General features: G+C 48.3%; 2 long non-coding RNA genes across 2 annotated transcripts in view; one reads left to right on the forward strand and one right to left on the reverse strand.

Annotated features, from left to right (window-relative positions):
* Positions 1-9,306, reverse strand: part of LOC107195614 — a 44,785-nt gene extending 35,479 nt beyond the window's left edge. Inside the window, exons 1-2 of the long non-coding RNA XR_001516804.2 lie at positions 8,957-9,306; positions 6,130-6,292 (exon numbers count right to left, since the gene is read on the reverse strand). This is a non-coding gene — a long non-coding RNA (uncharacterized LOC107195614). The remainder of the gene's footprint in view (positions 1-6,129; positions 6,293-8,956) is intronic.
* Positions 9,307-9,363: 57 nt separating this feature from the next.
* LOC112479182 lies at positions 9,364-10,346 on the forward strand. The gene is made up of 2 exons (XR_003046082.1): positions 9,364-9,498; positions 9,608-10,346. It is a non-coding gene; the product is annotated as an uncharacterized LOC112479182 (long non-coding RNA).
* The last annotated feature ends 278 nt before the right edge of the window (positions 10,347-10,624 follow it).

Here is a 10,624-nt window from a genome sequence, read left to right on the forward strand (position 1 = left end):
CCTTTTCATTTCCTGCTCCGAAGCCTGTGCCCCACTGGGCCAGCCTGCCGAGTGCTCATCTGAGGTCCTCTCAGATGCAGAGCAGCCACGATCATCACATCCAGCGTGCAGAGGGCTGTCCTGCCACTTCCCCACACGCCCTCCCGGAGCATGGCTGCCCAGGCCCCTACTGTTACAGCCCCACAGTGATTGGGCTCTAAACTGGTACAGCTCCAGCTTTGTTAAAAAAAAAAAAAAAAAAAAAAAAGGGGCATTATTTCAAAATTACAAAGGTAGAGTTCCCTTTCAGTCCATATTTAGAAATTTATCCTACAGATACACTTGAGTGTGTAAAATAACATATGTAAGGGACCAGTAAAATAAGTTCTAGTGCATAATGGATACTGTACTGTGAAAAAGTTCATGGAAGCTTTTTACGTGTCAGTATACATAGGATGATCTGTAAAACATATAGTTAAGTGGGGAAAAAAGGATTGATGAACGGTGTATATGATATGCTACAGTTTAGATAAAAATATGTGTGTGTATTCACACATATTATGCATGTGCTATCTCCGAAAGGATACCCAAGAAATTGATAGCATTAGTTGCCTTTGAGAGGAAGGTAACTTGGCTTGGAAATAAGAATGAGGGGACATTTTTTGTTAAATGGTACTTTTGGATTTTGAACTGTGACACTACGTTATCTATTGAATCAATCAGTCAGGAAGAAAGTCTTACCGTGTCCATGTTGATGCATTTAACAGATAGTAAAAATAATAAAAACAATTCCACTAGAGTAAGAGGGTTATTGTGTCATGCACTGTCGTGGCTTTGTGGATGTCCCTGGACTCAGGACGCCACACTCTTTTCACTACATGCCATTGGGAGAGAAAGGGTCTTCTACCTGTCCTTACAGGGGGTCCTGGCAGTGGGGAGTCCAGGACTTGCTCTCTGTAGTAGGTGCACCTCTCTTTCACGAGATCTCTGCTAGGCGCCTGGCATTGCCCCACACTCTGACAAGAGTTAACTCGTCACGGCAACAGGTTTCACCAGAGTCCAGAGTAGGTCTGGAATGACCAGTTCATTCCTTATTCACTTACCAAGTGCACATCGGCAACCTGCTTGCATAAGTAGAGTGTAGAATGTACAGCCTCGGTCCCTAGCCTTGAAGAGTTTTCAGTCCACCCTTACATATGTGAAAAGACGCCCAACTTCACTACAAATAAGATGCAAAAGCTAAAAAACTTGGACAGTAAAGTCTGATGGCAAAGCTTGGGGAAACACACAAAAGCGATGGAGGGAAATCTGGCAGACTGACTAATACAGTGACACAGCATTTGCCCTCTGGCCCAGCAATCCCACCTCTAGGAATTTACCCCAAACTTTCACTTTCACAACTACTCAGCTCTGCCACTGTGGCGTGAAACCAGCCATTGACGATAAGTAAACAAATAGGTAGGCATGGCCACATTTGGCCCACGGTGGGCAAGACTTGGGCAGGCTGTAGTTTGCCAGCCCCTGCCCTAGGTCATGGCCTTTCCAGTCTCAGCCCAATACCCAGAGTATTAGCGATGTGTTTCCACTCTGGCTAGATTCGGATTCAGCAGCCCTCAACTCTGACCTCTGCCTTATCAGCTCGGAAGAACTGTTGTGCTCTGCATGGGCTCCACCTCTGTGCCGGAGTCAGCAGACTGTCCCCAGGCAAAGGTGCAGGGTATACGCGGGGCCCACCGCAAGCGTGTTCCTGCCCTCAGTATTCACAGTCCTGCTTACTGTTTGAAGCCTATTAAGAGTTGCCCCATACACATTTCCCAGTTTTATAGTTATTTATAATAAGAAGATTCTGATGTAGTCAGAAGCAGAGTCCTAGAATTCAATGATTAATAAAGAGTTTTCATTCTCTGTCCATTGACAAGGCTGAGAAACAATAAGGCAATGAGCGTATCGAGAACCTAGGGCTGTTTCTGAATATCTCTTCCCACTTAAAGAAACTAGAGATCTATGGACAAATGGCCGATTCCATGTTTAGGACAGGCAATGCTACAAGCATCTGGAACATTATCCTGTGCTAGAAAGTAACGAAGTGCTCAGAGACTAACAGGAACGTGACACAAGGACTTGGGGCCAGCTTGAAGGCGCTCTTGCTGGCCAAATATAGAAAAATTTGAGCATCTCAAACAATAATGACGGTAATGGCTTAGAACACACTGAATAAAAAAAGAATAATCTATAGAGATACTGAAAAATGGGACGAGAGAAAATTCTTTACCGAAGAATAATAGCGTATTAAATGTATACTAAATGTAGAAAGGATGATATAATTTTAAAAACATAATGAGGTAAATAATTTAGGCAAAGATCATTACTTGATGCTGAAACCAACAACTAACAGGTTGTTGGAGACAAGATATCACACTGTCTCCACTTGCCACTCAACGGATCACTTATGACTTCGAAGGGCAAAGGACTCCTTGACAATGCGGAGATCTAGCAGATACCATCTTAACCAAGTACTCGAATTCAGCATCAACAATAATGGGATAAAACAATGTTAAGTGACCGAAGTAATGCAATAGAAAGAACATGTCACTTACAGAATATTCTTACAAAAGTTTTAACCTAAATCTAATTGTGAAGAAACATTCAAACAAATCCAAATTGAGAGGTCTTCCACACTATGACTAGCTTGGATTCTTCAGAAATGTCAATATTATGAAAAACAAAAGGGCAGGAGGACTATTCCACGTTAAGAAGAACTAAGAAACATGGCAACCAAATGCAGTCTGTGATCCCTGATTGGATCCTGAATCAAATTTTTTTAAGAAGCTGTAATGGAAAATGTAGGGGTATTTGGAGAAATGTAATTATGGTCTGTAGTCTAGATAATAATATTGCGTCGTTGTGAAATTTCTTGGTCGCTATGGAAAACAGTTTGGCGGTTCCTCAGAAAGTTAAACACAGACTTACCACATGATCCTGCAGCTCTACTTTTAGGTACAGACCCAAAAGGACTGAAAGCAGGGACTCAAACAGATGCTTCTACACTTATGCTCACAGCATCATTTTTCACAAAAGCCAAAAGATGGAAACAACCCAAGTGTCCATCAACGGATGGCTAAACAAAATGTGATGGACACATACGACGGAATACTTACTATTCATCTTTAAAAAGGAATGAAATTCTGATACATGCTACATGGACGAACCTTGAAGACATTATGCTAAGTGAAATAAACCAGACACAAAAGGACAAATATTGTGTGATTCCACTTATATAAAGTCCCTAGAATAGACAAATTCATAAAGACAGAAAGTAGAATACAGGGATAGTTAATTGGTACAGAGTTTCTATTTGATGATGATGAAAAACTTCTATAAATAGATAGTGGTGATGGTTGTACAACATTGTGAGTGTACTTAATGCCACAATTATACACTTAAAATGGTTATAGAAGATAATGTCCTTTATAAAAGTGCTTACATAGGATAATGTCCTTATTATTAGGAGATATGGACCAAAGTATTTAGGGGTGAAGTGTCTTAAGAGCTTACACCTTATTTTCAGTGGATTCAGAAAAAAGAAGAAAAAAAAGAGAGAAATGTGACAAGTGGTGAATCTAAACGTAGGATATATGTGTTCACTGTACTATTCTTTCAACTTTCTGTGGGTCTGAAATTTTTCAAACTAAAAAGGTGCTCACCGTGAGCATGAGCAAAGGCGAAGAGATAAAAGGATGGAAAAGGTATTTCAAGGAAGAGTTAGCAGTCCAGTTTGATTTGAGTGAAAGATGCGTACTAGGATGCTCTGGGAGCTAAAGCCAGGAGGCAGGCTGGCGCTGGGATGGGAAAGGCCCTGAGCAGAACAGTCTGTACTGCGCTTGGCGGTCAACAGGAGGACCACGCAAAGCAATGAACCTGGGAGTAACGTGTGAAATGAGGCTGAACTTCAAAAGATTAATCTAGTCATGATGTCGTGGGCAGACTAAAGGATGTGTGTGAGCAGCTCAGAGGCTATTGCAGTAGCCCAGGCACGGGAGCAGGGACTCGGGCTAAGTGAAGACGTAGGGATAAAAGGTGGCTGTTTTGTGAAGGGCCTTTGGTGTTTCATAACTAACAAAATGTGGAAAGTGAGAGTTATCGCCCTGAGGTTTACACCTGGGTGTAGGACAGAGGAAATGGGAAAGTCAGCAGAGAGGCTGCTTTGCAGCTCAAGATTCAGAGAGATGAACTGTAAGAAAAAAGAATAGGTTTAGTTTTATGCCAGCCTTCCTATCAAATGGATCCATCACAGGCCCTCAGGCTCTCAGACAGGGACCGATGAGATACAGACTTCTCTTTCTGAGGCCAGGTCCCCATCAGAGCAGCTTTGCCTGGCCTCGCAACTCCTCCTGGAGACCAGAAGGCCTTTAGAGCTAGCGGTACCTCCAGTCCTTCTCTGGCAGGGTCCCTTCAACCTGATTCCTTCCCATTTAGCCTGCACGTAGTTCTGTCTTCCTGCCATAACCTCCTCTCTCATCGGAGTCCTTTTCCCTTTGTAAGAGAGGAATCAGAGGGACGTGCCCAGAAGCACAGGTCCTGCAGCGTGCAGGCCAAGATGGGCACTCCTGAGCTCAGCCGAGGTAGGCAAGGGGTGGAGGGAAAGGGGGGAGAGATGAAAGAGCAAGGCGGAGGGGCAGGCAGAGGCTGCATTGGGGTGCGGGGTGGGGCAGCAGGGGCTGCCTGCTGCTGACCTGGCTGCAGAGAGCATCTGGCCATGCTCTAGCCAGCCCCACCCGCCAGACGGGCTCTCCAGTAGCACTCACTGCCCAACAGCCTGGCGTCCCACTGATCCCGGCATAATTCCACCTGTTGCCCCAAAGCACTTACTCTATTCCCATGGCATTCTGCCTGCCTCTCCTAGGTTCTCAGTCCTGTGTAGAAAATAAAAGCTTGAAGTTGGCAGGAGTGTGGTCATTCTGATGAGGCAGAGTCCAGCCTAGCACAGGAACATTTGGGACACTGAGACAATCGGGTTTTGGACAGGGCTGGGGGAGGCATCTCACTGAGCCAACGGTGAGGGTGGGAGCTGTGGAGAAGGTCTCTTGAGGCCTTCATGAAATGCGAGTCAGTCTGCCAGACCAAGAGAAGAGTTGCCCAGCAGTGTGTGTTGCCTGGGGAGAGAGGCGGCTGCTGTGCTGGGCACACCTGCCTAGCTCCTTCTCAGGCCACATGAAGATAAACTGGGTATATAGATTATAATCAACTCCATCTCCTCACCCCAGCCTCCAGGGCATCTTCCTTCACCCAGCCTGTTGCCCACCTGCCGATTACATCTAGGTCGAGTGAGGCCAGCATGCGGGGTGTTGCTTTAGTTCAGGCTTGTTCCATGAGCCCCTCCCTGCCACACCCACCTCCTCACCTTTACCTCTGAGGCTCACTGAGCTTTTGCCAGGGGTGCCAGTGGGGTGCGGTGTGGCATTACTACCCAGGCTAGGAAATCCCACTGGGAAAACTTTGTCAACTTGCCTCCCTACCCAGTGGGAAAATAGCTTTCATATTCTTGGTCCTCTAGCCCGGATACAGAGTCCCCTAAAGTGTCCCAGCTACCCAGGGTGGCTGCCTTGGAGAGGGCGAACCTGGCTGAGTGAAGGGAGGCACACCAGTCTCTGATGGGACCTGCCACCATGGGAACACGTCAGTGTCTAGCTAGTGCTTGCGAGTGAGAGACTAGCCAAATGTGTCTGATGACAGAGGGAAGCCGAGCTGGGCTGGAGAACTGAGGTAATTCTGACTGGAGAGAGAAGGAAGGAGAGTCTTGGTCTAACTCCAGAATAGCCTAGGACTGTGGCCTCATCAGTAGGCAGATGGCACACCTTCAGTGACAGCCGAGGCAGTGAAAAGGTCACTGGTCTCAGTGCCAGCTACCATTTGGCTCTTTGACTCATAATGTAAGAACTCAGATCCCTCAGATGGAAAAGTGAAAGTTGTAACACAAGACTTTCTAGTTGTTGTAATTGTAGAGGGTCATCAGGCCCCTTGACGTAGGCCTCCATGGCAGGTGCTGAGCAGCTAGCTGTAGCCTCTGCTCAAGTGCCAGGTCTGGAATTATTCAGGCTTCTCATGGCACTTAGCTGCACAGGAATCTTGACACACCTGGCAGGCACCTACCTGCAGCCAGTGGAGTGGGAGCAAACTGGAGAGGCAGGTCGGAGAGGAAGAGCAGGGATCCGGGCTGGTAGCAGAGAGTGTCAAAAGGATGGTGAAACAGCTTGGGTCGCATCACCAGGAAAGGGGGATTTGTGGCCCCCAGAAGTCCCGTACTATCCCACATCTGGGGACAAAATTAGCAGTCAGTTGTGCCCCATCCCATCTTCAGTCACGCCAACTTAACCTCTTCCCAGCTTCCTCATTCTGAGGATACCGCACCCTCCGTGAGCAACAGAGGATCCCAGCGGAAGTCTACGTAGGACTAAGGAGGGTTTTCCCTGTCTTCAAGCCATTCCCCCTTTCAGTCTTCTCTGCTTTGCCCTCCTCAAGTGACATCTCCACCCCAGGTCCTAAGGTAGTTCTCTACTCCCGGGATCATTGGACAGCTGCTCTGAGTGGTCTGTTTCTGTGCTAGCTGCTGGCACAGGTTGAGCCCTAGGCAGCACTGGATTCTTCCAGGCCGGGCCCAGAAGTCATCCTGAAGATGGTGCTGCTGAAGCCAGCTTCATTCTTCTGCAGCAGCTGCAGGTCTTGGTGACCTGTTGGCATGGTGGACATAGTTTCCCAGTCCAGGTGGGTCACAGATGGGAGAAAAATGTCTCTGGGGAGGAGTGAGCCATAGAAAAAGAAGAGCCAGGAATAGACACGAGTGCCATGAGAGCTAAAGGAATGTCCATCACTGGTCCTCAAGGCTGCTTCGTGATCCCCTGCTGCAGCTTCCTCCCCTCGGGGCTGTACAGCTCGTTTCCATGGAAGGGGGTTCACAAGCCCTCCCACCCATTCGCAAGACCCTGTTCGCTCTTCTCCCAACTGGCTGGTTCTGTCCTAAATATGCCAACGACATGGCCCTTACCCCACAATCATCTGCCTGGTCACATGCTTCCCCTACAAGAGTGGCTGTAAGAGGGTGTGTGAGCCTGAGGGTGATCTAGAGACTGCATCTCGGCTCCTCTCGGCGGGAGACATGTAGGCCCTGTTCCTTCACTGACAGTTATTAACAATGTGCCGTCCATGTGCCAAACTGGGAATAAAACACTGGCCAAAACGCAGCCCCTGCCTCCTAGGAGCTCACCACGTAGTCAGGGCGACAGACATTTGTCCTCTAGGTCTCAGGGCTGTGGGGAGGGCACCCAGAATATCTTTTCCCTGCTTCTTGGCATGTCCACATTCCCCATGTCCTTCAAGGCCCAGCTCAAAGGCTGTCTCCTCCTTGATGCTCTCGTTATGTAGCCACTGAGCTCTGGTCTCTGCTGCTTCTGAATGAATGTTCACAGCACAGTTACTTGTATCTCTCTCATGAACTCATCACTTTCTGCTTGTATTAGATGTGTTTTGTATGCATGGTTGGTCTTCTCTATTAGACTCTACGTTTCTTGAGGGCAAAGCTTGTCTTATACAATTCTGTATCCCTCAGAGTACCCCACAAGTACCATGCACATAATAGGTGTTCAAAAAAATACTCGTATTTCCACATTAGGATGCTCGTTGGATGAATGAAGCTTTGTTTGTGGAGCTACTGGGAGTTCCCAGATTTAAAACAAACATTTTTATCACTAACTTAAAACTCCTATTAGGATTTTCCCAATTAACATGAAGCTCGAACTCAATGCAAGTAGCATAGAATTCTTAAGTACTTCGTTTAACTGTGTGCAACCACTTATGTTTTGTTATAATATTATATAAAGATTATAATTCAGTATTCAGTTGTGTCTGTATCGTGATATATAAATGCTCACATCCTCTAGGAATGTCGAGGAAGGGAAAGCATCTTCTGCATTAGTGGTGTTGGGCTTTGCACCCTCCCTAGATGCTGTGTGGTAATGTTAAAACACAGTCTACAGCTGAAGGGAGGAGATAAACCAGCCAGAAGCAGCCAGTCTTGGGTAAGAAGACCCAGGCTTCTCCCATTAGAATCAGCCTACAAAATCATCCCACTTAGGAGAATGGATTTCTTAGGGTGGTTCCATAGAGTAGTGGTTACCACATCTGCTTTACGTGCAGAATGTCCTGGATTCACTCCCCAACGGGGTGCGATGCCTGGGTGTGTCTCAGGAGCGCGTAGGAGGAGACGCCCCGACATCAGAGACCCAGTTCTTAAGGTAACATCCGTGTGGAAGGGGGCGGCGGGGTGGGGCGCGGTAGGGAATAAAAAATAAATAAATAAAAAAGAATAGATTTGCCCAGAGATAAAATTACTTCAAAAATTAGGAAAAGGTCTCTCACAGTGGCTAAGGAACATCTTTTAAAGTATCAGAAATGATGGCTGGGACTTAGGATAACGCTTACTAGGCGCAGGCCCCTGGCTAAACTGACACATGAATTGTCTTATTTAATTTTCAAAACCCTGAGGTGGTACTTTTATGACCTCCAGTGTGTAAACAAGGAAACTGAGGTTCAATAGATGTAATAGCTTTGCCCAAAGTCACATACCCAAGTTGCTCTAAGTCTAGATCCTGAGCTGAATTTTTGCTCAAACCATCCAGTTCCCTTTCTTGCTTCTTGCACTTGGTGTGCAGTGAGGGGCAATGAACCCATATCCGCTAGAAGAGCCTTAGGGATCATCTGCGTCAACTTCCTTACTCTAGAGAGGAGAGAGAAGGGGACTTGTCCCTCGGACCACACAGAGCCAGGGGATGCTCTGCAACGGAATCGCAACGAGCTCTAGAATTCCAGCCCAAGCCCCGTTTTACAAGAAGCGCAGGAGGGTGAGGCCCCAGGCGCGCTTGTTGCCGCGCTCGCTGCTACCTGCACGTTCGCCCGCGGCGCCCGGCCCCCGCCCGGGGAGTACCTGTCAGCGGCGCGCGGGCCCTCGGCCGGGGGCGACAAGGCGCTGACGCGGAGCAAGCGGGGCTAGCGCGCGCGGGCCGGAGACGGACACTGACTGGCCTCGCCGGGCCCCTTCGCCTCAGAGCGCGGAGGCCCCAGCAGCGCGCGGACGCCGGGACGCCGAAGAGAGTTGGGGAGCGCCGGTCCCGGGAGGCAGGGCCGCCTGGCCTCCTCCCCTCGAGCCCCTTACTTTGTCCCCTCAACCGGCGGCAGACCCCGCCCTAGCGCCAGGGAACCTGAAATGGAGCAACAGCTTGGGCTCAACAGTTCAGCGGTGGGGACTCTGAGGGGCGAGGTTCCCATGGAAACGAGAGGAGGCTCTTTGCGCCTGCGCGGACGCGCTAGGCACTCTGGGAAATGTGGTTTCCGGGCTCTCACCCGGTGGCGAGAGGAACGAACGCAAGATGGCGCGCGAGCGTCGCGGTCGGTTGAGTGCCGCTGGGTACCACGGCCCCAGCCCCACGGCGCCTTGCGGGCACAGGAGAGGCCGCGGAGGCCTGAAAGGTAGTTTCTCTTGGCAGCCGCGGTTCTGAGGCGTCTGCAGGGTGCAGCGGCGGGGGCGCGGTCTCTTTGGCACGTTCGGTTATGTCTTTTGAAAACTTGTCTCGACTAGGGGCCGCCCTGGCTCCGGGCCTGTCCCAGGCAGAGCAGAGCCGGGCCAACGGAGGAAGAACGTTCTGAAGGTGGGAGCTGGCCCGGGAGAGTCCGGCTGCGCGAAGGACGTGAGCGCCTTGTCGCACAAGTGTTCAAGTCGGGGCTCCCGAGAGGTTCCTGTACCAGGTGGGAGTTGGATTGGGACTCCGTGAGCATGGGTCGTCCCGACCGTCCCTCCCTCTCGGGAGCTCCCAGGGCTTCCGGACCCCTGGCCTGCCTCCCTAGGGCAGAGCCTTGAACTCTCCACTCCCGAATTAGGTCTCTGGACTGAGATCTAGAAACCTAGGATCTGCTTCAGGCTCCATCAGAGACTCAGTTACTTCTCTGGGCCTCCTTTCCTTATTTCTAAAACTGGCGATTATAATGCCTGCACTTTCTCCTCTGGGAGTGTTGCAGGCTTCATATGAGATGTCATTGATGTGTAGGCTGAACAGTCCTTTATGGGCATAAACAGTCGTTCCCATTTGCTGTATATTGGTGCAACTTCTTGGAAGGAAATTAGGCAATGTCTTTTAAAATTAAAAAAAGCACATAACTTTTGCCTCAGCAATTCTAGAAATATGTCCTACAGATTTAGTGGCCACGTATGCACAGAAAGTATATATACAAGGGTACTTACTTGGAATGGAAAAAAATACGTAAACAACCCAAATGTTCATTGGTAGATGAACACCGAAGTAAAGGTGGATTCCATAAAATAGATTATGTGGTTATTTTAAAAATAAGGCAAAGCAGCAGCTCCCCTTGCTCAAATAAGTGGTTTTTATTCTTAAAAGAAAAATAAGGTAGAGCTTTTTGTACTGATGTGCAACTCTGTGATATGAAAAAATTTCAAAGTGCAGAATAGTATGTTAATGCTATAATTTAATATATATTTTTAAGAATACACAAGTATATTTGATGATATAAGCATGGTATGTCTCTGGAGGGACTCAAGAAGCTGCTAACAATGGTTGCCTGTGAAGGACTGGAGGAC

This window comes from Pteropus alecto, unplaced genomic scaffold (assembly GCF_000325575.1).
Source record: "Pteropus alecto unplaced genomic scaffold, ASM32557v1 scaffold43, whole genome shotgun sequence".
Lineage (NCBI taxonomy): Eukaryota > Metazoa > Chordata > Mammalia > Chiroptera > Pteropodidae > Pteropus > Pteropus alecto.